The sequence below is a fragment of the Pelodiscus sinensis genome, chromosome 4 (assembly GCF_052426305.1).
Source record: "Pelodiscus sinensis isolate ZL-2025 chromosome 4, ASM5242630v1, whole genome shotgun sequence".
NCBI lineage: Eukaryota > Metazoa > Chordata > Testudines > Trionychidae > Pelodiscus > Pelodiscus sinensis.
Window position 1 is genome coordinate 68,450,580 of NC_143055.1, and position 26,922 is coordinate 68,477,501.

A 26,922-nucleotide genomic window follows, 5' to 3' on the forward strand; every position below is an offset into this window, starting at 1 on the left:
AAATCTACAACTGATAGCATTCCTCTGAAAACCTGCTCTAATGGTACACAGAAAAGTGATCTGCTCAAGATTAATTCAAGCAGTCTTTCTTTGGTCAGTTGCAGCAAACAGTTTGCCTTCTAGGCTGGGTATTTGGAGGGAAGAGCAGTTTCACAGCAATAGAGCTAAACTGTTCAGGTTCAATACTTTGAGAAGAGTGAAAGGAAGCAGAAGGAATAGCTATCCAAAAGGTCCAAAAGGTATTAGTTTCACAAGTCACAAAATAATCTGCCATGATATTGCTTCATGATATAATGCAAACACTGATGCATAATTAGGTATCAAGCAATGACAGTGAGTAATTAAACAATAATTTCATAGTTTTTCCATGGATGGATGCTCAGCTCTTTTTTGAGAAAATAACTGGGTAAATCAAGCTTTGGAAAAAAGCTTTAAGATCTTTTCTTCCTTGTTTATCCAGCTGAAACAACCTGTCCATTCATACTTCTCAGCTGCCAATGCTGTTTTGGAATTTCTCTGATGTTCTTCATGCCTTCTCTTCATCTGGCAGGCACCCTCATTAAAGGAAGCATATTCGAGAGGAAAAGAGACATTGAATTTTGAATGAACAGCTGAGGTCTAGATTAAAAAAAATAATGTACTGAAAATTAACAAGGCCCAATTCTGCTCCAAGTGAAGTAAACAGAAGTTTGCTGCTGACAACAATAGGAGCAAAATTAGGCCCCCAGGAGATTGCACTGGGTTTTAATTTTTTGTCTTTTTTGCTATGTCCAAGGACAAAGAAAGTGTGAGGACAAAGTTGGGTGACAGGCCTGCCTGGGTAGGCTGCTGGCAGGCCATGAGACACTGTGTTTATTTAAGTGTCCATAGGCATAGTGCCTTGCTGCTCCCATTGACTGCGGATTGCTGTTTCCAGCCAAAGGGAGCTCTGGGAAGTGGTATGGACTAGAAACAGTAGCTCCTCTTGGTTTGAAACGGTTAATTGCAGCCAATGGGACTTGTGAGGCTCCATGTCTATGGACGCTTAGATAAAAGGTCTCAGCCCCCAGAAGCTTACCTGGGTGGGCCCATGACCCAACTTTGAAAACCACCGGGTTAGAGTACCACACACTTTTTATTTTATTTGGTGCAAAGGAAATTTTACTTTTAAATATATTTCCTGAAGTGCTCAGGCTCTGAAAAGGAGTAAGACTGGCAAGGAAGGTTATTTTAAATTCCTATGGCTAGCTGTCTGTCACGTCCCCCTAAAATAGATCTACAAAATAGGATGGCTGCATCAAAATGCCACAAAAATCTCTCAGATCTGACCGTTGCTGTGGACTTTGTTCTACCCCAATGAACTTTTCAAAAACTTTTACAAATAAAGGTTTCAGGGAGCTGTAGGAATTGTGGGAACAGATTGACAGTGGGCACAGCAGCTTTAACACAGCAGCTTTAACACAGCACGGCTGCGTCTAGACTGGCAAGACTTGCCAGCTGTCTACACTGGCCGCTTGAATTTCCGCAAGAACACCGACTTCCTACTGTCTGAAATCAGTGCTTCTTGCGGAAATGCTATGCTGCTCCCATTCGGGCAAAAGCCCTCTTTTGCAAATGCTTTTGCGCAAGTGGGCCAGTGTAGACAACGTGGTATTGTTTTGCTCAAAAAAGCCCCGATCGTGAAAATGGCGATCGGGGCTTTCTTGTGCAAAACCGCATCTAGATTGGCACGGACGCTTTTCCGCAAAAAGTGCTTTTGCGGAAAAGTGTCCGTGCCAATCTAGACGCTCTTTTCCGCAAATGCTTTTAACGAAAATCTTTTCCGTTAAAAGCATTTGCGGAAAAGCATGCCAGTCTAGACGTAGCCTACAAGTGTGAATGCTAGGCTAACTGCAACCAGCAGAGGATAGCTAGGGTGGACATGTTGCACCATTGGTTCTCACTCCTCTGGTTCAATTACCCAAACTAGTCACAGCTTGTGTTCCCAGGGCTATATAATAAATACTGCACCTCTGTGAGAATCTTGCAGTCAGCTGTATATCCCCATACATCACAATCTGATGTAACTGAACCTCTGTAAAAAAATCCAAGGCAACTCAATACCAAGAGAGCAATGGCAAACTGGAGAATTCAGAGAACAACCATAAAAATGATTGGGATCTGAAAGGGTTGACTTAAGAGAAAATTTTAAGAGGCAATTGTATTGTTACTGATTGCAAAGAAGAGCAATGATAACTAAGGATGTAAAACATCGAAACAAAATGGAGAGGAATTATTAAGATGACACCTGGCAGCATAAGTAGAAATGAAAGGATCACATTAACAAAGGGAGAAAAGAGAAGACTGACCTCTGGGACCCATTAGACTAAATAATCCATCAAAATATTAGAGAAATGTTGGAAACCCTCGTCATTTGTGATATTTGAAACAAAACACTAGCAAATGTACTAAAGAACAATCCTGCAGTGCCATAGGGATGGACTAGACTACAAACATTTTTTCTCTCTCTACTTTCAGTGATTCGATGAACCTTTACAGGGTTAAGCAACATGAAGTAAGTATCAGTATTTACCTCCTTTCATTGCTGAAGATCTGCACTGGGTCATATCTGCTTGATGACAATTCCTCATTCACAGGTACATTTCAAGAACTATCAGTTAACCATCTTTTAATCCATTAAGTGCGTGTGAAGTTAATTTGATATTATTCTAGTTTAAAAAAAAATAAATATTTTGCTGTACCACATCAAATGCCATACAGAAATCTAAGTATATTACATCAACACTATCCCCTTTATCAGCCAAACTGGAAATCTCATCAAAGAAAGATATTATGTTGTTTTGAAAGGATATATTTTCCACAAGCCTATTTTGATTTGCATTAATTATGTTCCCTATCTTTAGTTTGTTTTTAACTGAATCCCATATTAGGTGTTTCATTATTATCAACAGAATCAATGTTGGGCGGGCAGGCTTATGGTTACCTGGATCACCTTGTTTACCCCTTTTTAAAAATTGGCACACTGGCTTTCTTCTAGTCTTCTCAGTCTTTTGCAGTACCTCTAGACTTGTTGAAAAACAATATAACAGCTCAGTGAGCTTCCTCAGCCAGCTCTTTTTAAACCCTTGAATGCAAGTTATCTTGACCTACCATTTTAAAAGCTACTCTTTCCAGAGATGCAAGTGGAATGGAAAGAGTAATCTTCAGATGACAAGAATTCATAGCCCATTTTTCCTTAAATACAGAGCTGAAATATTACTGAATACCTCTGCTTTTTCTGTGTTGATAATTCTACCATTTTCATCTATTAATAAGCCATTGTTAGGATTCTTTTGTTCCTAATATATTTTAAAACTATGTGTTCTCTAAGTCTGCTGGCTGTAGATCCCTACTTATGTCCCTTGACTTCCCTTTATCAAGTTTCTACAATAGCTAACTTCTGGTTTATATTCATTACTATCAATTTTTCTCTTCCATTTGTTATATATATATTTTTACAGCTTCCTTCACTTCTCCTCTGAACCAGGTTTAACTCGTGCAGTCTTCATCTGCACTTGTGGAATTGTGGCTTCTGGGTTCCATGCTGATGATGCTCATTAAAAAATAATATGTGAATTAAATTTGTAACTGAACTCCTTGAGAGAAAATTGTATGAGTAAAGTGTTCTTAAATGATTCCCAATTATTATTCAATGTCTTTCCTCCAGGTGATTTGGCTAGAGGATTGTTTTCAGCATTGTGAAATTAGCCCTTTTAAAGGGACATATTTTATATATCTCCCCACATTAGTGGTAATGATCAATTGTACTGAAGTTACTATTAGTTTTAAGTTTTGTGATCACTTCCTGTTCATCTGTTAAGAAGAGGTCTAGTATATAAGTCCTCTGGGGGCTACAGCACTTTGAGTGAGAAAGCTGTCAACTATAATACATAAGCTTCAGGGGGAAGCCGAGTTAGTCTGTACAGGATAAACTTAAAAAACAACCAATAGTCTGGTAGCACTTTAGAAATTCCAAGGAGGTCTTACTACTGCAGCATGAGGTCTCTAGCATGTGTGTCACAAATTCAAGGCCTCTATCACAGGTTTATTTTTTAAATCTCTTTTTATAAATTGAAGCAAGGTGCATAATGAAGAGGTCATCATACTCTGTAATGTGATTTGATAGTCTATTATAGACATCAGGTGGTACCCTAATATGTGCTTTATCTGTTAGGACATTGTTCCATAAGAAGTCATGATTATTGACTTCTGAGTTATCTGTGATAATGCCATTATTGACAAAGTGCCATTTCCCTTCCCCTTCTACTCACTCAAGTTATCATAAATAGTTTATCAGAATTGATGTTTAGCATTCCAATTGTGAAAATCATCCCATCAGTTTTCAGTAGTGCCAATTAGATAGAATTTATATTTATATTCGAGCAATCCCAAGTCCTCTTGTTTGTTACCCAGGCTCTTAACATTAATGTATAGGCAGCTAAAGAATTTCTTCTCTTCATGCCACTAAAAATCTCTTTGATTCATTGATTTGTTCTCACCATCTCAGTTTTGTGCTGAGTGCTCACCCTGTTTCTCTTTTTACCCTCCTTTTGTTTTTAGTTTTACTCCTTCCTGATTACTCTACCCAGCGTGTCTCTGAGGAGATTGGTCCCCCTTCTACAGAGGTGGAGGCCATCCTAATAATACACTTCTTTCTCTCCATAGTAGATAGACCAACGTTTCAGAACACCTAAGCCCTTCAACCTCTATCTCTTAGCTACTGATTCACTTCCAGTATCTTCTGCCTTCCTTTGCTTATGGGACAGGAAGGACCTCAGATGGTTGCTTAGATATGCTTCTTTAGCATGCTTCCAAATTCCATGAAGTTATGAATGATCTGTGAGCTATCCCAGGCTATGTCTACACTCGCAGCTTCTTGCACAAGTATGGCCGTTCTTGTGCAAGAATCCGCTGCGTGTTCACGCTGCCCGCCTGCTCTTATGCAAGGAAATTTACAGTGGTAAGAAGCTTCTTGCGCAAGAGCTACACTTTTTTAACAGGTGTAAGCTCTCTTGCACAGGAGCTCTTGCGCAAGAGGGCAGTGTGGACACTCAGCAGGGATTTCTTGTGCAAGAAAGCCCTATGGCTAAAATGGCCATCAGAGCTTTCTTGCACAAGAGAGCATCCATAGTGCCATGGGCGCTCTTGCGCAAAAGCACAGATAGCACATGGTAGTGTGGACGTTTTCTTGCGTAAGACTGCTTGCACAAGAACCCTTGCGCAAGATTTTCTTGTGCAAGAAGCCGCCAGTGTAGACATAGCCCCAGAGTATCATTAGTGTCAACATGAGCCATCACCAATGGATCCTTGTCAGTAAAAATTCAGAAGCCTATCCATTCTTAGGCTGTGTCTAGACTACATGCCTCTGTTGGCAGAGGCATGTAGATTAGACACATAGGCAAAGGCAAATGAAGCCGCGATTTAAATGATCGTGGCTTCATTTACATTTACATGGCTGCCGCGCTGAGCCGACAAACAGCTGATCAGCTGTTTGTCGGCTCGCACACTAGTCTAGACGCTCCCCTGCCGACATCAAAGCCCTTTGTCGGCAGCCCCGTTATTCCTCGTGGTTCCTGATCAGCTGTTTGTCGGCTCAGCGTGGCAGCCATGTAAATGTAAATGAAGCTGCGATCATTTAAATCGCGGCTTCATTTGCCTTTGCCAAAACAACAAATCTACATGGCTCCGTCGACGGAGCCATGTAGTCTAGACGTACCCTTAGAGTGACATCTCATGTCCCCTGCTCTGGGAAGGAAGCACCGTGTCCTGTTGTCCGCCTGTCCCTTGAAGAATGTTCTTTTCCATTTTTCTCAATATTGACTCTCCAATAAGTACCATCTGTCTACCATGTATAACTGGAGAACTTTTTGCAGTGAAGATTGATTTTCTTAGAGGTTGGTCTAACCTACCATCCAGATGCGTCCTGTACAGCTCAAGAGAGAGATATCTTCCACAGCTTTCACCATGAGGACCTGATATCAAATTCAAACTTCTAGCTGTGTAGAATTCCTGCTATTTCTCCTTTCCCTGATGGCCATCAGTCTGCAAACATGTAGATGCTGCCATGTCCTCTTGTTGCTGATTATGAACTGCTAAACCTCCTCTCTGACTTCCTCTCTCACAGATTCATGTATGACCAGCTTTGAACTGGGGCTCAGATGATTTCCTGAAACTGTATGCTTAGCAACTCCTCAGCTTCTCTCACAGGAGTCTTAGCAGAATCTCAACTTGCTCCTCCAGTCCACAAAACTTTTCTTCCAGCACATCCACCAACTTGCACTTCATGCAGAGGAAGTCCCTTGTGTGTTAAGGTAGGAAAGAACATAGGGCATCCAGTGCAGGCTACTAGTTCTTTTCCATTTCTGGACATCTTTATATCACAAGTGGTGCAGAACTTGGAAAGGAAGAGTCCCATGTTCCCTCTCTCAACACTCTCAAACTCCTGTTGGCTGCCTTTGTTCACTCCTCTCCTATTTGCTTAGCAAGTGACATTTTATATTAAGTCTTCGCTACTTAGCTTACCTCAAGTCTGCCCCTCATCATCAGGGAATGATTAAGCCCTCAAACTTTAAACAGCTGGGCTGATCAAAGGCTAAAGCCTTGTGTTCTCCAGAAGGCACTAATCAAAGCTCCAAGGGCTTTTTAGAGCTGTGTCACAAGGGGTCCTACATGTCAAGTGGAGCTGTCCCTGTTGGCCCAATGTAGGGTTGGTACATCCTGTCACATTGCCATTAGGACTCTGTGGGGTCAGGTAACTGCAACAAGGAGGATCCAGGACACAGTCTCCAAGTGGGACAGAGCAAACACTCTATGGCTCCTGAGCCTGCTGGCTGGGGCAGGCAATAACAATTGGGGTTCTGACCCTCTGTAGCCCTCAGGCAGGGAAGAGCAAACTAACAATAACTACACCTAGTGGCAAGCGGGGGCAAGATATTTGAGCAACCTGGGCTCACCCTACTTCACTGGTTTCTGATCCAAGGCTCTTTGAAGCCATGGAACTCCCCGTTAAGGGTTTAAGCATCACCTTCTACTACATTCCCTGGGTCACTTCCGATCATAAGGCCCATGAAGTGACTCTCCTTGGTTGACAGGGGCTCTGTGTGCATCTGAGTCCATCTCCTCAGTCAGCTGTCATCTGCGGCGTAGTCTAGGCCCATGGTTCCCATTGCTTGAAGAGTCACAGGTGCCTCTGCAGGAGTAAGCAGCACACGTTCCCCTCCTCAGCCAGCCTAACCTGAGCTGCAATGCCTCCTTTTATCTGTCCCATCCACCTGAAGCATGCATGGCAGGGATATGTGACAGTCCTAGACCCACAGTGGGATTAGTACACTCTGTCAAAGGCTCCATGGCCTGGATGCAAAGAACAAGCAACCAGACCACCAGTGGACCAAATGCACCTTTCACTAAGTCCTGCTACTTGCAAGCATAGAGTTCATAGCTGGACTGACATTCCCTGCTTAGCTGCCTTTGTTTGCTGATCTTCATTGTTATGCTTTCTAGAGGGCAGTGCAGTCATACACAAACCTACAGTAATGTTCAGAAAGCCTGAGCCCCCCCCGGACTGCTCCGTTGCCGCGCTTTGCAAAGCCGCGGGGGGGGGGGCCCTCGGGCAGCGAGGAGACGGGGAGACGGGGAGCAAAGCCACGGAGGACCCAGGCGGCGGGACCGCGGTGCATCTCGGTCCGCCGCCCGAGTCTTCCTGGTCTGCTGGAGTGGGCGGGGGGGGGGGGGGAGCGTGCAGCTAGTACGCCCCCCCCCCCCAGCAGACTAGGCTTTTCTCTGGACGCCTGTGGCAGAGCAGCTGGGGTGCTGCTGGTTGGTCCCGCAGCGCCGCTCTGGGCGCTACTGGTGCAACCCAGCAGCACCCCAGCTGCTCTGGTCCTGATTCAGCCTCTGCTGGTCAGTTTCAGCAGCGGCTGAATCAGGACACCTGGGGCAGAGCAGATGGGGTGCTGCTGGGTTGCTCCAGTAGTGCTGAGGAGCGGCGCTACTGGAGCAACCCAGCAGCACCCCAGCTGCTCTGCCCCAGGCGTCCCCAAGTCAGCTTCTGCTGAAACTGACCAGCGCTGACTACAGGAAGCCTGAGGCAGAGTTGCTCTGCCCCAGGCTTCCTGGAATCAGCTGCTGATCAGTTTCAGCAGCAGCTGACTTGGGGACGCTTGGGGTTCTTAAGTTGATTCTGTATGTAAGCCAGAACTGGCGGTCAGTTTCAGCAGCGGCTGAATCTGGATGCCAGTTCCGACTTACATACAGATTCAACTTAAGAACAAACCTACAGTCCCTATCTTGTACGTAACCCGGGGACTGCCTGTAGTCATGTCTGCTTTAAAGTAACTCAGATCTCCTCTGAGAAAGATTAAAATGGCTTAATTGTGAATGATAATCATTATATCTTTATTAATATAAGGACATATAAATTAAATTAAGGCTACAGACCATAATTTACATGTACAATTAAACAATTTTAGAGAGTCTGATATATACCCCTATCCAGGGCTGCATATTTTAAACAGCTATTGTGGATGTATATTTATTTTCCTAGACTTGTAACATTTTATTATTAGGTAATTGCATCAGACTATGTGGCTGAAAGCCCAGTCTTTCTGCTTCAAGTCCAGAGCAACTCAACCCAACCCACAGATCCTGACCCAACATCCCTCTGAAGCTTGCTTCCTCTCACCCCCCTTGTTCCAATCTTGAGATTATTGGTTGCACTGGAGGGAACAGACCTGCTTCTAGCCTATTTGTAATGTGCCATTTATAACTAGGGACTTACCATATTCATAGCCATAAAAATACACCACAGACTGTGAAATCTGGTCTTTTGTATGCTTTTACCCTATGCTATACAGATTTCATGGAGGAGACCAGCATTTCTCAAATGGGGGTCCTGACCCAAAAGTGAGTTCAAAGAAGGTTATTTTAGGATGGTCATGGCATTGCCACCCTTACTTCTGCACTGTCTTCAGAGTAGATTTAGAGAGCAGTGGCTATTGGCTGGGCAGCCATCTCTGAAGTAGCCACAAGTAGCAATGCAGAAGAAGTAACCTCCCCTACAAAAACCTTGTAACCCACTCCCCACCACATTTTTTTGGTCTAGGACCCCTACAATTACTACACCAAGGAATTTAAGATTTAAATGGCTGAAATAATGATATTTATTATTTTTAAACCCTATGACAGTAAAATAGACCAAAATAGACCCTGAATTTGGTATGACCTTATTTATAACCCTTCCTGCATTAGTCCAGTGTTCTGTTTTGTACCCATCAGAGACTAAGCAACAGATGAAGAACAAATAAAATAAAAAGAGAAGTGAAGATGGTCTGCAGTGCAAGTTACATATGTCAGAGATATTGGTTTTTACTTCTTGGCTTCAAGCTAGTTGATTTTAGTGTATCGAGGACTATTTCACCTCAGCAATCTCTTGTCTTGATCACAAACGATGTGAATGCGTGTGTGGCTACTCTTGTTAATGTCTTCTGAGGTACTTATATTTCACATCCCTCTGGCAAAAGTGGATTTGTTCATAGTGTTGAATAAGAACAAGCACTGACTACAGATCCCAGGACAGCCTTCGCTGTTCCAAGACAGTTCCTTATGGCCAACATTCTGATTTTGGACTGGGAGTTACTAGCGGGGAAACTGATCCAAAATAACAATTTAAAAAGTCACATTGATATTTGCATGGGTGTTTGAATGACCAAATCATGTGTAGCCATCATCTTAACTAAAAGACCACATGTATTTATATGATCAATGGAGAAGTGTCATTTGTGTCCTTTTATTGTGTTTTATCTGGGAGTGCTTGAGTGTACCTTAAAATAAAGCCACTTGTACTGACAATCTGACAATACAAAATAGTCATGACCACCCAGTGAAGCTTATTTCAATAAATATCGTACATCTACAGGGAACAAATAAGTGAATAGACTTTCTGAATCAACAGGACCGATCCCTTTCCCGGGAATAAAACACAAAGAGGAATATATTTGTTTGCAATGTCAAAGAACGACACATTGAAACGAATACTCCAAGACTGTTGTTTCAAACAAAGCTGGCAAAAGAGTATTTTCTCTGCCCTGTGCTTTTAACTGATGCCCAGACCATTCATTTAAGCGAACAGCAAGAAAGTTCTGTAGCAGTAAGAGCTTAAATATGAAAGCAGAAAACTGATGGAGTCTTTTTCAATTGAGCCAAGTATGAATAGACAGATTTTATGGATGACCTCTCCTACTATGCACAATCATTCAGGCAACCTCTCCTTCCCATTTGTAATCATGCAACATCCCCGTGGCAACTACAGCAATTGCTTGCATGGAAAAAGTAATAGAAAAATTTTCTGGTATTTTATCTGTCAATCTGACAAGTGTTTTGTCCTGTCTGAAAATCTCAATCACACTCTGATTTTTTGTTCTCTCTTTCATCTCCTCCTATTCGATCTGTTCCACTCGCATCCTCCCTCCTTGCACAGACCTTTCATTTTGTCAGTGAAAAAAACTGGAAGTCTACAGAAGCGGCTGTTAGCAAGGAGAAACAGTATGCTATGATCTCCCAGCTCTTCCACACCATCTGGAAGTGTATTGCTGGCACAAGTGGTTAATGGACCTCAGTTTTAGAATTGCTACTATACTGTGGATTTGTTCAAATAAACACACACCTTTACATTATCCATTATCTTTCACGAGAGCTGAAGGTGCTCAGCATCTTTGAAAATCGACTCATTATTTTCTTACTACATTATTCATAGATCAATTTGTTTTAGCCAATTTCAAACCTTGCTCGAACAAAACAGCTTGGATGTTTGACTCAACCACAAATGATTTTGATTTCACATTTTGCTTAGGCAACATTAGGGGAAAGAACAGCTGAGGAGAGGTCAGAAGAAAATATTAAGGTGAATCATGGAGGATGTAGTAGTAGAAATAAATAAGAAAAACTATAAAAAAAGGACAGAAGACAGATTTTTTTTTTCATAAAAACACATACAACAACTGTATGCCATATATAGAACATTTACTCCTACCAGACTAACATTTTACTGGGGAAAAATAAGAAGCAGAAAGGGGCTTTTTTTCTTTCAACTAAACAGTCCACGTTTCCCTTAGCAATGTATTTTTTAAGTTGGCTGTTTTTGTGGGGGATAAGTGCACAGAAACGCATGATATTAAAATACAGGATAAAAGCATTTTCAAATGAACAAGATTTGCAAAACAAAAAAAAGTTTGAGATGTTCAGAAAAAGGAATGAATACATTTCCTACTGGCGCATGGGAAACAATCTGCACAACTTGCTTCATACTAAAATGAAATTAGTTGTATAAATCCTTTTACCCATTAGGAGGGAAAGAGTCCCTTATGGTGAAATTCATCCCATCAGGGAGAACTAGTCCACCATGAATGTACATTATTCAAGACCTCTTTAAACCAAGGTCTTTGCACAGGCATGAATTTTACTTTGGGGAGTTGCAGTTGTTCATTCATATAGGAATATTGTGTCACAATATTACTTCGGAAGGTTGTCTGCATATTTGGGAAAGCTCGAAATGTGTAGCATATAACCTTGAAGTCTATTTCAGTTTCCTTGGAACACATTTTTAGTTTTTGAAATTGCTTATTCCAATAATCCCATAGAGTTTTTAAATGGATCTACTATTGTAGTAAAGCTCTGTAGAATATTATAAAAAACAACAATCAGACAGATAGTATTTTACCTATTCTATCAATGTCAGCGTTAGCTCCACTCTAAGAACCTCTGCGGCTTCTATACACAGTGCTATCTGTTTCAGATTAATGGTGGAACCATGATTCTTGTTAGTGTCATGTCATAGACCAGGGTAGATTTCTGAGAACAGATTATATACATTTTCATTTTTTATTTTTGTTTCAAATGCCTGTTTTCCACGGTCATTTTAGTTGTTTTAATTCAGTACAGATAATTTGTGAAACATTGTGGGAAAACAAATACACAGAGACAGATGGTGGCATGCATACCCCTTCCTTGGTGTAGGGACAGCTTCTTATTGATGGGGGTTGTGGACAGATGAACAGAGCTTAGTGTGGTGGCCCCGATACTTGCATTGGTGAGGGAGCAGGCCCATTTTTGGGCTCCCTCTCACTCCCGTTTCCTGGGACTCACTCTACCGGTAGAGCAGGAAGTAGAATGGCTGTGTCTGTGAGAAGTCTTGCAAACCATATTCATGAGTGGGGAGAAAGGATCTTCTTATATTGCCCTCTAGGGCTATTCTAACCCACAGAGCATAGTAGTTAGGGTTAGACATGTAACTAAAAATAATGCCTGCAAATAATTGCTTGAATTAAAAATGAAACTTGCTTTGTCTGTGTTCATACACTTTCTGTTCTCTTTTCACAATCAGTCTATGAATAATTTGCTGACAGTGTTTTCAGTAACAGCAAATGTTACGCAAAAATTAGTGAACAATCAGAAAGAGAGAATGCTAAACTAGTAATTGCAAAGATGTGCACCAACTCTAAGTTACGTAACAACAGAAACAGCACCACTTAAGATCTACATGTCTAGTTAAAACTAACCAATATAACTTGACTATCCAATACTAGGTATTTGCACTCAAGGGGGCCTTGCCTGGCCTGTGGTCAAGGTGAGGGGCCCCCAGCTCTGTGCTCTGGAAGGGGTGAGGCCTCAGGCAGAAGAGACAGGGCTGGGGCAGATGGTCCTCTGTGTTGCCTGGAGCTCACTGCAACACCCACTTCCCTCCCAGTTAGCCCTCAGAGTTGCCTGGAGTGCACCACAGTAACAGCAGCAATAGCCGGGAGCCTGGGCCCTTTTGAATTGCTGGGTCCCAGGGCATTTGCCCTCTTTATCCCGTCAGCAGACCTGTTTGCAATAAACTTCCTCAAACAGACTCGAGACAAAAACTATTCATAATATTGTTTGGTAAATTATTTTGAAGAAGAAACAAAACCCCGCTCATGGACAATACACAAACCAAAAAGGAAGGCACATTCACTGAAAATGTTTTTTGCTCAGTTCTAATACAGGCTATACCTTCCTAAACTGGGACTCTCTGGTCTGGCAATAGCCATGATCCAGCAGGACCACAGATGTTCCTGGCCCAGATTGCCTTGGGGCAGGAGAGCAAGTGGCAAGGGACTGGCATCTGGCGGCTTGGCTGGGGTCAGAGCCAATGGCAGTGGGGTCAAGGCTAGGATGGGCAGCAGCAGGGACCTGCCTATTTTTTTGGTGTCTCCGTCCTTCTTTTCATCATCCCAATCAACATTTTAGTGCTTTCTGGATAAAGGTCTGCTCTAAAACCTGCTGAAGGGTTTAAGAAACCAAGTAGGAATTCAGACATACTCTGCATATTCACACACTGAGCAGTGTTCTTATTGAAAATGATATTTATGCAACATTGACGGATGTGACTAGAGCTTGACCAATATTAAAAAGCATTTTATATTATTTAATACTATACATGATTAAAAGCTGATCTCAGGGTATTTTTCACCTTTTCATATCATGCCTCCAAAAAGAAAAGCTGATCACTGACATGAAAATGGAAAATAGTTGCTACTGGCAAGTATGTAAAAGAGTGATGTTTATTCTAGGTTGTCTTTCACTACACATTTGACCTTGAATAAAATGGTCTAAACTGCCTGGCTACGTCAAGGCTGTCATGATTTTCCGCAAATGCTTTTAACAGAAAAGTTTTTTTGTTAAAAGCATTTGCGGAAAAGCACATCTAGATTGGCATGGACGCTTTTCCGCAAAAGCACTTTTTGTGGAAAAGCATCCGTGCCAATCTAGACATGCTTTTGCACAAAAAAGCCCCGATCACCATTTTTGCCATTGGGGCTTTTTTGCGCAAAACAAATCTGAGCTGTCTACACTGGCCCTTTTGCACAAAAGCTTTGTGCAAAAGGGACTTTTGCCCGAATGGGAGCTTCATAGTATTTCCGCAAGAAGCACTGATTCCAGACAGTAGGAAGTCAGTGTTCTTGCAGAAATTCAAGTGGCCAGTGTAGACAGCTGGCAAGTTTTTCGGCAAAAGCAGCTGCTTTTGCCGTAAAACTTGCCAGTCTAGACACAGCTCCTGAGTAAGGAGTCTACAGGCCAAATTTTAAAGGTGTTTAGTTAGGTACCCACAGGTGCAGATCAGTTAACAGTGGGATTTTCAAAAGTGCTTAGCTCCCATTGATTTGACTGCAATAAGCATTAAGCACTTAAATATATTTAAAAGTCCAGCCGTTAGGCACATTTGAAAATGTAATCCCTTGTGTAAATGTGTGAATTCTCCCAAAAAACTGGTAAAAATAAGTAAAGCATTGGCACATGGCCCTATGCTTCACTAGTTTGGTCTCAAACTTTTCTATTGTTGCTGTCACAGGATAACTGGTCTCTGTGGATAGGCTGATTTCAACTCCCTTGGCCTGGAACTGGAGAACCTAATTAAAGAGGGCTGAGCTACATATAGGCCTATGAAGGACTGCTAGCAGGCAGCTGAAAGGAGGGACTAAGGCAGGCTGAGAGCTGGGAAGAAAAACCGCTCTCCTGCGGTGGGTCCCTGGAGCAAGGGGCTCAGGGAAGTAGCACCGCAGTTGCTTCTCCAGGAAGAAAGTAGAGCTGACTGAGGCCGGGAGGCTGCAGGAGCTGGTGTGCCAAAGAACTCTGGGTAGGGCAGCCTTAAGCCGGGGCTAGCATTGGAATCACGACTATCTTCTGTTTTTTTCATAACCTCTGGATAAAAACATAAAATAAACATTCTTGACTGACACTGGTTGTGGCAGCACATACTTTGGAGCCATGAAGAAGCAATGGCCCTAGCAACAATTACGTATGATGACAGCATATAAGAGAGCAACACATTTCTTGATAGAAGTATTGCATCCTTCAATTTACAGTTGACAGGTGCAATACTGTACTTATACAAAATCCTACATTTTAGCATTTTAAACCATTAGTATGAATTGAATCTATGTTTTGAGGAGTTTTGTTTTTCTCACTGTATTTGATAGTGGTTTACTTTTCATGTCATCTAAACGCTTTCTACCTGTTCAGTGTATTTTTCCTTCAATTACCATATTAACCCATTATGGAATCAGAACTGTCCATTAGGTAACATACACTTGAAAACTACAGCTGCTGATTCCACAAATAAAGGCTCAAGGGACCAATGTAGCACTTCATCCTCTGGTACCAATTAAACTACTCTTGGAGACTAGAAAAATTCTAAATATAACCCAATTCCTGAAAATCTTCTCGTTGAAACTAAAGCGTGAACACTGATTATTTTTTTAAAAAAAGCTTCCTGATAGATGCATGAACATTGTCGTTTCAACCACATCTTGCATATCATTAGAAATAAATATGCCACTGTTTCAATTTCTTAAGAATAAAATAAGCTCCTTTCAGTCACTAATAGCAGCTTTCATGGTTTCCCTTGAGCCCAATACAGAAACACTCATGCTTGTTGCTTTACAGAAGGAGGGATAAAAAAATAGTCTTCGTTATTTTTAAACTTGAAAACTACCATACTGACCAATATTGCCTTATTGTTCACTTGAACTTCCATCAGTCCTTTCTTATTTTACACTTAGGCTATGTCTAGACTGCAGGCTTCCTTTGGAAGAAGCTTTTCTGGAAGAGATATCTGGAAAAACTTCTTTTGAAAGAGAGCATCTACACAGCAAAAGTACAACGAAAAAGCTATGTGCTTTTTCAAAAGATAGTGTCCACATTCATTGGATGCAATCTCGCTTTTAAGTTCTGATTGCCGTGGACAGAGTGGCCATCGGGATACCTGTGCTTTTTCTGGAGGCCTCTTCTTAAAAAAACAAACCCTCTTGCCCGTCCACACATGCCTGTCCAAAGAGCTCTTTTGGAAAAAAGCTTCTTCCTTGTAGAAAGAGATTTACCACTGACCGGAAAAACCCTGTATTCTTCGACTTTCTGTCAAAAGAACGCAATTGCAGAGTGGACATAAGTGTAGTTTTTCCGGAAAAAACATCTGTTTTCCAGAAAAACTCTGCAGTGTACACATACCCTTAGATTGTAAGCTCCTTTGATAAGGGACTACCCTTTTGTTCTGTGTTTAAACAGCATCCAGCCCAATGGAGTCCTCTCCATGACTGCAGCTAGTGGGTACTATGGTAATATAAATACATAAATGAGAAACATTCCTGAAGTAACTTTTCTGTAACAGATGTAGCACACACAAAATACCTGATGGTGTAGTGCAAGCTAAAGATTAGTCTGACTCTCATTTGGGATGATCTGCTTGGTTCAATAATGGCTTTGTCATCAGCAATACAGACAACCGATGTGGAAGCTGATTAAAGTCTGACCAAGCTACTGTATATTCCATATTATGTGTGTCTATTTGCAGATCCACATGTTACATTCATATGTTGCAACCTCAGTTTACACCCTGCTTCATCTAAAAGGACTTTTTCAAACCACGGACGAATCAAACAAATGTTTCTGAGATTAAACACTGGAGTACTGACAGTCTTGTAAGAAATCCAGATCTGAGTAAAAATGCAACGTGAATGTGTTCTGAATAAAACATAAAGGATTTAGACACCATTGAACATTAGAAAAAAACCCAGCCCTAAATATAGATTTGGGCTTTGCTGCTCATGTCTGTCACTAGCTCAGGTACATTTAGGGCTGAATCTCCTGAAAGTAAATTCACTATGAATCAAACAAGTATAAATCAGTGCCCTGATTCTCAAAATGCTTATCGAGTGCATAACTTTAAGCACATGGTAGTATTGAAATAAATGCAATTGCTGATATGTTTAAGGTTAAGCTGGCGCATAGGTGGTTGCAGTAGTAAAATAAATGCATTACAACTACAAAAAGAAAACGTTTAATTAAACTGTTAATTGTTCAGAGATGTCCCCAAACAACTCTTTCCTCAGATGAGCTGCAAATTTCATATTCTGCTGCTAAGGCAAGTGATTAGAGAATTTGGTGACAGACATGAGTCAGGTATTGATTCAACTTCAGAGAAAAACAGGACTCTCAAGAGCTCCCATTATATGTCTGTAAAATAATTCATAACATAGTGTACGTATTATTCCACTGAAACAGATATAAGATGTACATGGGGCATGGATTGCGAATGCTTCTCAAAAAGAAATCAGATTTTACTCTTAACAATAAGTAGTGTGCAAAGTGATGCTACAGAGTAAAAAAAGCAAACGTAACTACGAGACATAGTTCTTTTTACTCTCACAAGTTATGGTTATATGTTAACATGTGGCATTCCTGATTAGACTGTCAACACCAGGAACTCATGCATACTACTAGAAGCTTCTATTTTATGGCACTCAACTTCAAGCAACAATGAGTGAGATAGCTGCCCTTCAACTCTGTGCTTACACTGCATATACAATTTTTTTCCTTAATTTTTTTTTTGCCTAAGAAAAGTTACTTTGCATTGTCGCTCTGAAGGACAATGGTAAAAAAAAAAAAAAGACTTAAAAAAACCACCTCAGAAAATAAGTACTCTCTAGCAAGATCTCATTGGCAGTTTTATCCAATGCATTAGCAGTTTTATCTAAGAATGGAAATCTGCACTGTTTAAAGTTTTGGTTCTTCAGGGTTGCTTGAGTTGAGGGTACCATCTATTTCTAATTTATGAACAGAATTGCCTAGTAACACTTCCAAGAATTACAACTGCAATAGTTGCAATAGGAGAATGGATCTGCAAATATGCAAGAGGAGTGTGGATATGGAATAAAATGGTATCCCAAAACAAGTCCTCTTGAGGTTAAATCTCAAGGTCCTCTTGTGAATCTATAGTTTTCATCTTAAAAAGAATTTGTACTAATGAATAAAACTCTGTTTATTGCACCAGTTAATACTGTTATCCATCTGTCTGATAAAAGGTATGGATAGTAGTTAGGAACTTTTGTGTTAGGAAATGGGTTCAAGATGTAACACTTTTTTCCTAATATGGCAGATGGCTGAAGATATAAGCCATAAATTACAAATAAAATCCAGGAGAAGTCAAAGCTGAAGATGAGTTGTCATCATTGGTGATCTCTTGATTCAGGAATCTGTACCATATGGATCCTGAGATGACTCCAGAGTCTGAACCTGGAACTGCAAATCCGCCCATAAGAAGTACAGACATTTTATGGTAGGCCAGCTGCCTACTGGGAGAAAATTCTTTGTTTTTCGTTCTCTCTCTTTTTCTTTCTCCTTTCAGCTTTGAGGACAAAGCACTTCTCCTTGAAGTGAGCCACTACCTGATGGAAGATATGGCACCATTGGGATCAGCAAGTGACTTACTCCTTCTAGCTTGTGTTGTTCACCTCAGTTTTCTTAATATATGCTTTTAGTGCGTCTTTGTAGCTTTTCCTTAGAGTGCCATGGGAACTCTGATCATGTTGGAACAGAGCGCAGGGGACTCATTTTGGGAGGTAAGAAGCTGGCATCCACACACAATGTCCAGTCTAGTGAAGTTGGAGCATGAGGATCTTTGCTTCAATGCTGGTGACACCGGCTTCAGCCAGGATGCTGGTGTTACTGCAGTGGTCTTATCACTTTCTATGAAATATCTGACCAGAGTCAGTGATACCTCTCCAGGCTCTTGAGGTGTATTAATAGGTCACCCAGGTTTTGCATCCATAAAGAAGTGTAGGAACAACAACTGTCTTGTAGACCTAGAGCTCGGTGTCCTTCCATAGGTCATTGGACATGAAAATGCATTGGAACAATTTCCCAAAGACTGGATCTCACTGTTGATTTTTGTGTTTTGAAAAATGTGGCTACCCAGGTAGTAAAAGTATTCAACTATCTCCAAAATCTGACCGAGTGGTGATTTGTGGTGGATCATGTACAAGGCCTGAAGCAGTTTGATAGAGCACTTTAGTCTTCTCAATATTTAGTAAGAGTCCTAGACTTTGGTAAGCTTGTGAGAAGAAATCCTATATGGACTGAAAGTCACTCTCAGTGTGCATGAGGATAACAGAGTCATCAGTACACTAGAGATCAATAATGGACTGAAGACTTTACACTTTTGAGTGGAGATGAAGATTCAAGAGCCGCCCATCCATTCTGTATTGATATCAATTACATTGGGAGGCGATCTTTAATGAGGAACAAAACAACTGCTAAATAGATGGAGAAAGGGGAGAGGACTGTGAGATACATACATACCATCGCTCCCATGATCTCACAGTAACTTCCTTTCCTCAAATAAATATTCTCTCATAATGAGATTCGTGCCAATGGACCTCAAGGTGTTTTAAAAACCTGTCCTTCAACCTGTCTACGGGAGTTCTTCAACCATCTTCAAAATTGCCCACTCCGGGAGTTAAATGTAGAGCCATGCATAGCCGCTCAAAGAACAAAATGGAAAAGAATACTGACTCTCACAGTGCAGGCTAGATTTGATTGGAGCATATTAAAAGTTCCAATCTTGTGAAAAGTGCTATGTATCTTTAATGAGAATGAATTGTTTGGATGTTAATTTTACTTATTGGAGAGAAGGCATTTTCGACAGAAGACTGCTCCTATGTATTCAATCTTTCTGAATGTTTATGACTGCCATTTGCATTTCTAGTTTAGAAAAAGCAAGCTGAATTGAAACAGTAATTTGACAGCCACCTTTATGAAGAGAGATTTTAGATTTAGTACTATTTGTTCCAGATTTATCCCATGTTTTTACAGGTAGGAAAAGGGAAGCTATGTATAAGAACATAAGAATGGCCGTACTGGGTCAGACCAAAGGTCCATCTAGCCAGTAGCCGGTGTGCCGACAGTGGCCAATGCCAGGTGCCCCAGAGGGGGTGGACCAAAGACAATGATCAAGCGATTTGTCTCCTGCCATCCATTTACAGCCTCTGACAGACAGAGGCCAGGGACACCATTTCTATCCCCTGGCTAACAGCCTTTTATGGCCCTAGCCTCCATGAAATTATCTAGCTTCTCTTTAAACTCTGTTATAGTCCTAGCCTTCACAGCCTCCTCTGGCAAGGAGTTCCACAGGTTGACTCTGCGCTGTGTGAAGAAGAACTTTCTTTTATGAGTTTTAAACCTGCTACCCATTAATTTCATTTGGTATCCTCTAGATCTTCTATTATGGGAACTAATAAATAACTTTTCTTTATTCACCCTCTCCATACCACTCATGATTTTATATACCTCTATCATATCCCCCCTTAGTCTCCTCTTTTCTAAACTGAAGAGTCCCAGTTGCTTTAGCCTCTCTTCATATGGGATCCGTTCCAAACCCCTAATCGTTTTAGTTGCTCTTTTCTGAGCCCTTTCCAAGGCCAAAATATCTTTTCTGAGGTGAGGAGACCACATCTGTACATGGCTTTCAAGATGTGGGCGTACAATAGTTTACTTGAACTTGAGTCCTTTTTAGGTATTCCTTTTCCCTTTAGTAGCTGCATATACTTAATGTCTACATAATAAGATCTAACACTTTTTGTTCTTTGTTTTGTTCTTTGATGATTATGCCCCAAATAGCTTCCATTCTTTTGTAAGATGAATGTCTGTGTCTTTTGTTAACGTCTATTCATCTTCCCCATTCACTGTGGGGCCTACCACTCCTTGTAGACAAAAGCTGTACTCTGAAATGTAGTATTCACATTAATTTTTGTTTGCATTTTCGTAAGACCTATTGAAGTAATGTAGATTTTGGTGCTTTCCTTAGTACTATTGCACTTTCTTATGAATAATTTGAAATAAGAATTATTTTTAAATGCTGCAGAAAATACTACAGAAAATACACTATAAGTTACTAATGAACATAATTATTCTAAGAAATCACAGCAATATCAGGAATTTGTAAAGGTAAGACTTGTTTTCGTTAGAAATGTGCACACAATTGATTTTTGTTATGACAATAAGATCAAATTTGTCGCTTTTCTGTTTTTCATATATATGTTAAGTAAATTAACAATCAGAGTGGAATTCAGTAAATAATCCTGTCGCCGTTAACTGTGATCAGTACAGTTTCTCTTTATTTAAAATGTTGCTATAATAAGATAGCTTTAAGGCTTTGATTATCTTGAGCAAGTCCAGTTTCCAGTCAGACACACGTTTCAGAACCTCCTTCCTAGTAACAGTACAGTGCTATGACCATCGACTCAGTGCAATAGTGTAGATAAGGGGTTACATTGTGGTTGTGCAGTCTAACATCTAATTTCTGATACTGTACTTACTGATCATTACACAATTTTTCTCAGCCTGTGTTGGGTTTGAAAACAAATTAGGAGCTGTCTATATTTTGCCTCACTTGGCAGAACTCAGTCTTAATGTTTCTGCTCCATGAAGCTCAAAAGACAACTCAGAGAGGCATTAAGAAATAAGCTACAGTAGCTCCGTAAGCATTTTTCATAGTACTAGGTCAATTAAGAAATAAATTGTGAAATAAACAAATTTAACTCCCCCACGACAGACTATGCCTCTGTGTTAGCACGCTATCCACTACTGTAATAATATTCATACAAGGTGTGTTTTCTGAAACACCACTTAAAAACTCAATTTCCTAATAAATATCAACATGGCAAAATTTAAATGAAATAAGAAACAAATTGAAATCAAGACTAAAAGTGGATTTTCCAGATAAGTCTGGGGAGTAGCTAAACTAGTTCCTCAAAGCTGATGCTCTAGTCAAGCACATGGACCATTACCTGCTAAGTGACCATGATTTGACAGGAAAGATGGCAGGGGGGGAAACATCTACATCTTAGCACAGAAACAGTATGGAGTTTCCTTCCATATATACCTCCTATCACATTGCTCACATCTGGAACTGGCTCTCACTGGGAGGGCTGAAGTATAAAATGAAAGAACAGACACTCAAGACACTCACACTTCTCTCTGTCTGGCAAATATCTGCACCTGAGAAGACAAAAAGAAACAGCCACTAGATTCTGGGAGAGAGACAGCCTGAGAATTTGGCCAGTAATCTGCTGGAGCATGTGGTGAGAAAATTTGCTTTGCAGCTACGATAGTTTAAGATACTAGTAAATGGGTTATCTTATTTTTCTGGTAATCACTCTGACTTTTATGCCTAATTACTTATACTCACTTAAAATCTCTATCTGTGTAGTTGATAAAACTTGTTTTACATATCTCAGTGGGTTAAAATTGGAGTGTAAGTACTCTAAAAATAATAAAATATTATTGCCTTAAAGCAGGGGTGGGCAATAATTTTTTGGCAGGAGCCACTTCAACAATGTTTGAAGTGGCCCTGGGCCGAATCGGAAGTGGTGGGGCCTCAAATGGAAGGTGCAGGGCCAGGATGCTTCCAGGCTTTCCCACCCACAGACCATGATTTGTCTGGGGGTGGGGGAGCCCCATCCCCCCACCTTTCCCACTAACCATCCATGTCCCTGGTGGTGGAAGGAGACTTCCTGGGCTCCCCCACCACCATGCCGATCAGGGGTTGGGGGTAGGGGAGTGCGCAAAGTCTCCTCCCATCCTGCCAGGATCACGTGGCACTTTGAAGCACCGCACACTCCTGGCACAGCAGAGGAAACTTCATGTGCTTTCTCCGCCCCCAAGTCCTAATTATCCTGGTGGCCGGGGAGCAGCAGGGCCTCTGCAAGCTGGATCAACTGAATTGGCAGACTGGATCCAGCCCACAGAGGCCCTTTTGTCCACCCCTGCTTAAAGTAAGAGTGGACTTACCATATTTGTACTCTCCACTAGAGGTCTGTACAGTACAGGACATACATTTCTGGGGAAGATCTGGGACGGGATGTGTGTGATGGAGTCACCCTGCACCATAACCCAGATGGGTAAATTTCAATGTGTGGCTGGCTGGCTGCAGCACACAGAGATGTAGAGGAGAGTGATTGTGATTTACATGCTGGAGACTGTGAGCAATCCATGTTGTAGGCTGCAGCTGAAAGATGCATACAGCCTCACTTCCCCTTACCCATGTTGGGCCATACTTGCCATGTCTGGTGCTGTGACTTAGGATGTTAAGAAGCAGGTAACTGACTAATTTTGTAGTTGATACAATTTTTATCAACTACGTAATTAGTCAATAAGGGAAGGCACTCAGTCCTGGCTTGTATCAGGTCCAGGACCTAGCCCCACTGTGGCTCTGCAGTTTAAATGTAGCAGGAGCTACATCCGGCTCTTAGTACATTTACACTGCGAGATGCAGTGGGGGTAGGTCCCGGCTTCTTGCTAGGCTTGGACTGCCTGTAGGCAGAAGCTGCTTCATGGCAGCCTCCTCTAATGCCTTGCTTCACTGCCTCTGATAGAGGCAGCCAAGAGGGCTGGGGGCGGGTGGCACCATGGAGCTGGTGCGGGGAGGGGGGAAAAGTGGTTTTTAAGCCAGGTCCCTGCAGCACAAGCTCCTGCTTCCCCTCCCTGTTGTTGCCTCTGATACAGAAATGCAAATAATTGATTTGACTACCCGATAAGCCCAGTAATCAACTCCTCACTTACATCCCTAGCTGTGACTGGCATCGTGCACAAACAATCCCAAGCAAAAAATGAAAGTGTAGCACTTAAAACTTAAAGGATCAAGGAGAGGAAGTTCTCCATCTTAAGTTTTGCTTTTTCATAGTGAATAGACTGACAACAACACCTGTGTGTGTCCTATGTGCAACTGCTGCCATTGTGGTCTTCAGGGTCTCCCACCCCCAGAATACCCGAGTCTGATGAGGGGGAGAAGAGGAGGACATGGGATGACATACTCAGTAAGATCCTGCAAGCATTGGATCATGAGCAGAGTGCCTAGAGGATGAACATAGAAGACAGACTGGATAAGGAATGAGTGGAAAGGAGAAAGGCTCGGCAGCAAAAGATGCATCAGGACAAAATGAAGCTTCTTGCATAGCAAGCACACATGCTGCAAACTCTGGTGGACCTACAAGTTCAGTAAACCCAGACTCACCTCCCTCTGTAATCTACTGAGAACTGAGTATAAGACCTCCCTATATGAGCACTTGTAGAACCATAGAAAAGTACTCTAGGGCAAGGTGAGCTGGTGCCCAAATAGGAATATGGGTGCTGTCTGTTGTTCCACTGCAGTTCAGGAAACCCACTACTGTGAATCCATCCACTGTTCCCTGCACTTTGCTGAGAATCAGAGTCCTGAATAACAGGAGACAATTAATAACCATGCACAATCGAACAACAACAGCCCCTGTCATGGTTTCCCTAAAACTAAATTGATCTCCCACTAACTGGTAGCAATCTGATGTTACGAGTTGCCACAGTTCAATCACCACTTCTTTCTTCACTGTCAGTATAGCTCTTATTTTGGTGTCCCTGTGCTGGAAGGTTAGGGTGAGCTGGGCGCACAGATCTTTGAGCAGCTGTAACTTGTCATCCCAAGCTGGCATGATGATGTGATTCTACCAGTCAGTGCTCATCTCTCAGGACAGGAAGCAGCACTCTACCATCAGCTGCTACTCCATGAATACTACCACCAATTTTGAATTGATTCTTGCTGCGTTCTAAAGCAATCTAGCCTCCAAGAAACTGTCATGCTCATCACAGTCTCTACAAATATTGTAGGATCATGTGCCCTCTGCTTGCAATGTTCACAGCAATGGCACAGACCTGGTCACAGACAGCAGAGTTGTGCGGGTCTGTGAGATTTTGAAAAAGACACGAAAATTATAGGATGACATTATGAGATGGAGAAAGTTAAAGAGATTAGTTAGGAATTTGATCTTTGCTCTCAGTCACCCCAATAGACGGTTTTAATCCATTGCCAACACTTGCAAAGAGACAAGGTGCTAGGGGGTAGGGAGTTGCAATCTAGGATACCCATCTCTGGTGCACAGCACTGTGCCACAAACACAAACACTCCTGGTGAGTGGACACAGCATTGATGCAAGGAGAAAAGTATGCACATGTACAAGCAATGTACTAACCATGGCAGCTATATGCAGATATAAGTTATGTTGGCACAACTCTGTAATTGTAGACATGGCCTAAATATCTTTGAAAAAAAGGATGAAGGCCATAATCTTCAAACAGTCTGTGGGTAAAAACCTGTAATCCTTACTTAGACAAAACCACTGACTTCAGAGGGGGCTTTGACACAGTAAAAGCTACAATTTTTGGTGCTAATATTTTTCTACTTTTTAAATCTAAATGATCCTGTAATTCTGGTTACATGTCTTACTAAAGTCATAATCTTCATAATGCAGTTGAATATATATGACCACTCTCTCTCTCTCTCTCTCTGGTCTCTATACATATTTGTTCAGAAAATACCAATAATCTATTTAAGAGTATAAAAAAGGTCTTTTATGGGAATTCTCCTTGGATGAGGGAGTCATGAGACAAAGTACTGGAAGGGTCAGTGAATACAATGGTGAGATATTTAAATTAATTTAAAAACCTAAATATAGATTTGGGTAGATTAAATAGTATGGATCACAAGCTTTTGTGCACATACAAAATCCATGTCTTCTATTGGAAGCACTGCTATCTAAAAATGATCTGCACCATTCTAAAGCTACTGCATGGGCCCCTATAACCAGGAACAAATTCTACAATGAGATGCTTGCGTTTGTACCACTGGACCCAGAGAGTTCCACAGGCTGGGCACATCCCATTGCAGGACAGAAGTAAAAATAGCCATCTTTTGATTAATAGTAAATTACCTACAGCATTTCTCATTTTACTACATTAAGATTCCCGCTTTGAAAACAGAAGCACAGTAGCCTTACTTACCTAAAGGTAGGAGTAAGAAATAAAATCCTGATCCTGCCAAAATTGAGTACAGGTCTTATTAAAACCTTAAGATTCAGATTCACAATACAGTTCTCTATGCCCACTGACTGTAGGACAAGTAGACTCAATTTGCAACAAGAAATTTAGATCACATATTAGAAGAAAGTTTGCAACTATAAGTGTAGTTAGGCACTGGAACAGGTTACCTAGAGAGGTTCTTGAATACCCATCATTGGAGATTTTAAAGAATAGGATAGACAAACACCTGTCACAGATGGGCTAGGTATACTTGAACCTAACTCAGCAGGTGCAAAGGTGAATATACTGGCTTTGACCTACTGAGATCCTCTCCTGCCCTACATTTCTATGAGCTTCATGTAAAGCACTGTGGATAGTCTCAATGACTTCAATGTGGCTACCCACAGTGCATAAAGTTAAGAACATTGATAAGTTTTTGCTGCATCAGAAATCATGTTTATCTGCTCCAAGCACATGACTTAACCCTTTATATTGTCACATGCCTAATGTAACAACATAGTAGTAAAAGTTGTTTTAAAAAAAATTCTCATTTGATATTGCTTTATAAACATGGGAATATTTTTTTTAATTTAAAATCAACTCCAGGCATAAGTGAAAGACTCAGAGGCCCATGGGATGGGTGTACTTTGCCACTCATTCTTGGAATATAATGAATAAGTACGTAAAATACCATATAAAACGAAGTGATTTAGCAGAATGTGAATTTCTTCCATTTGTGGCTCTACTAAGGGCTCAAAATCTGAGCACACCGTGCTGTCAAAAATGTGTAAACATGCAGCATATATAGACCCGTAAAATTCTTTAAATTATTTATATATTGTATCCAGCCTGCTTTCCTAGGCACACCAACTGCAATATTTGTTACAAAGCAAGAAAATTCTTTCATTATACAAAACTTTAAAAATACTGACAGAGTAAGACTTAATACAACTTTCTATCTTAGTTGCTGCATTTGCCAAGCATGTGCAATGGCAAATCAGGGATAATTAGAAGGGGAGAGGATGATTCGACAGTGCAGATGCATACTGAAAAACAAATAAAGTATTGATTTTTATGATTCCTCTGACAGCCATTTAATAGGCATGGCTGATATTATTTGAATTGATAGGTGTGCAATCTAAATCATAGCTAAATGTGTCTGGAGATGGCTGAGCAACTGATGTTCAGCCTTCATGACGGCGCATAATTTTGTTATGAAATAAAATTCAA

At 41.2% G+C, this 26,922-nt stretch overlaps 1 protein-coding gene across 3 annotated transcripts in view; it reads right to left on the reverse strand.

Moving 5' to 3' along the window:
* The window catches only part of GALNTL6 (polypeptide N-acetylgalactosaminyltransferase like 6), an 826,316-nt gene that overhangs the window by 156,620 nt on the left and 642,774 nt on the right, over positions 1-26,922 (reverse strand). The gene's annotated exons all lie outside the window — the stretch shown is intronic.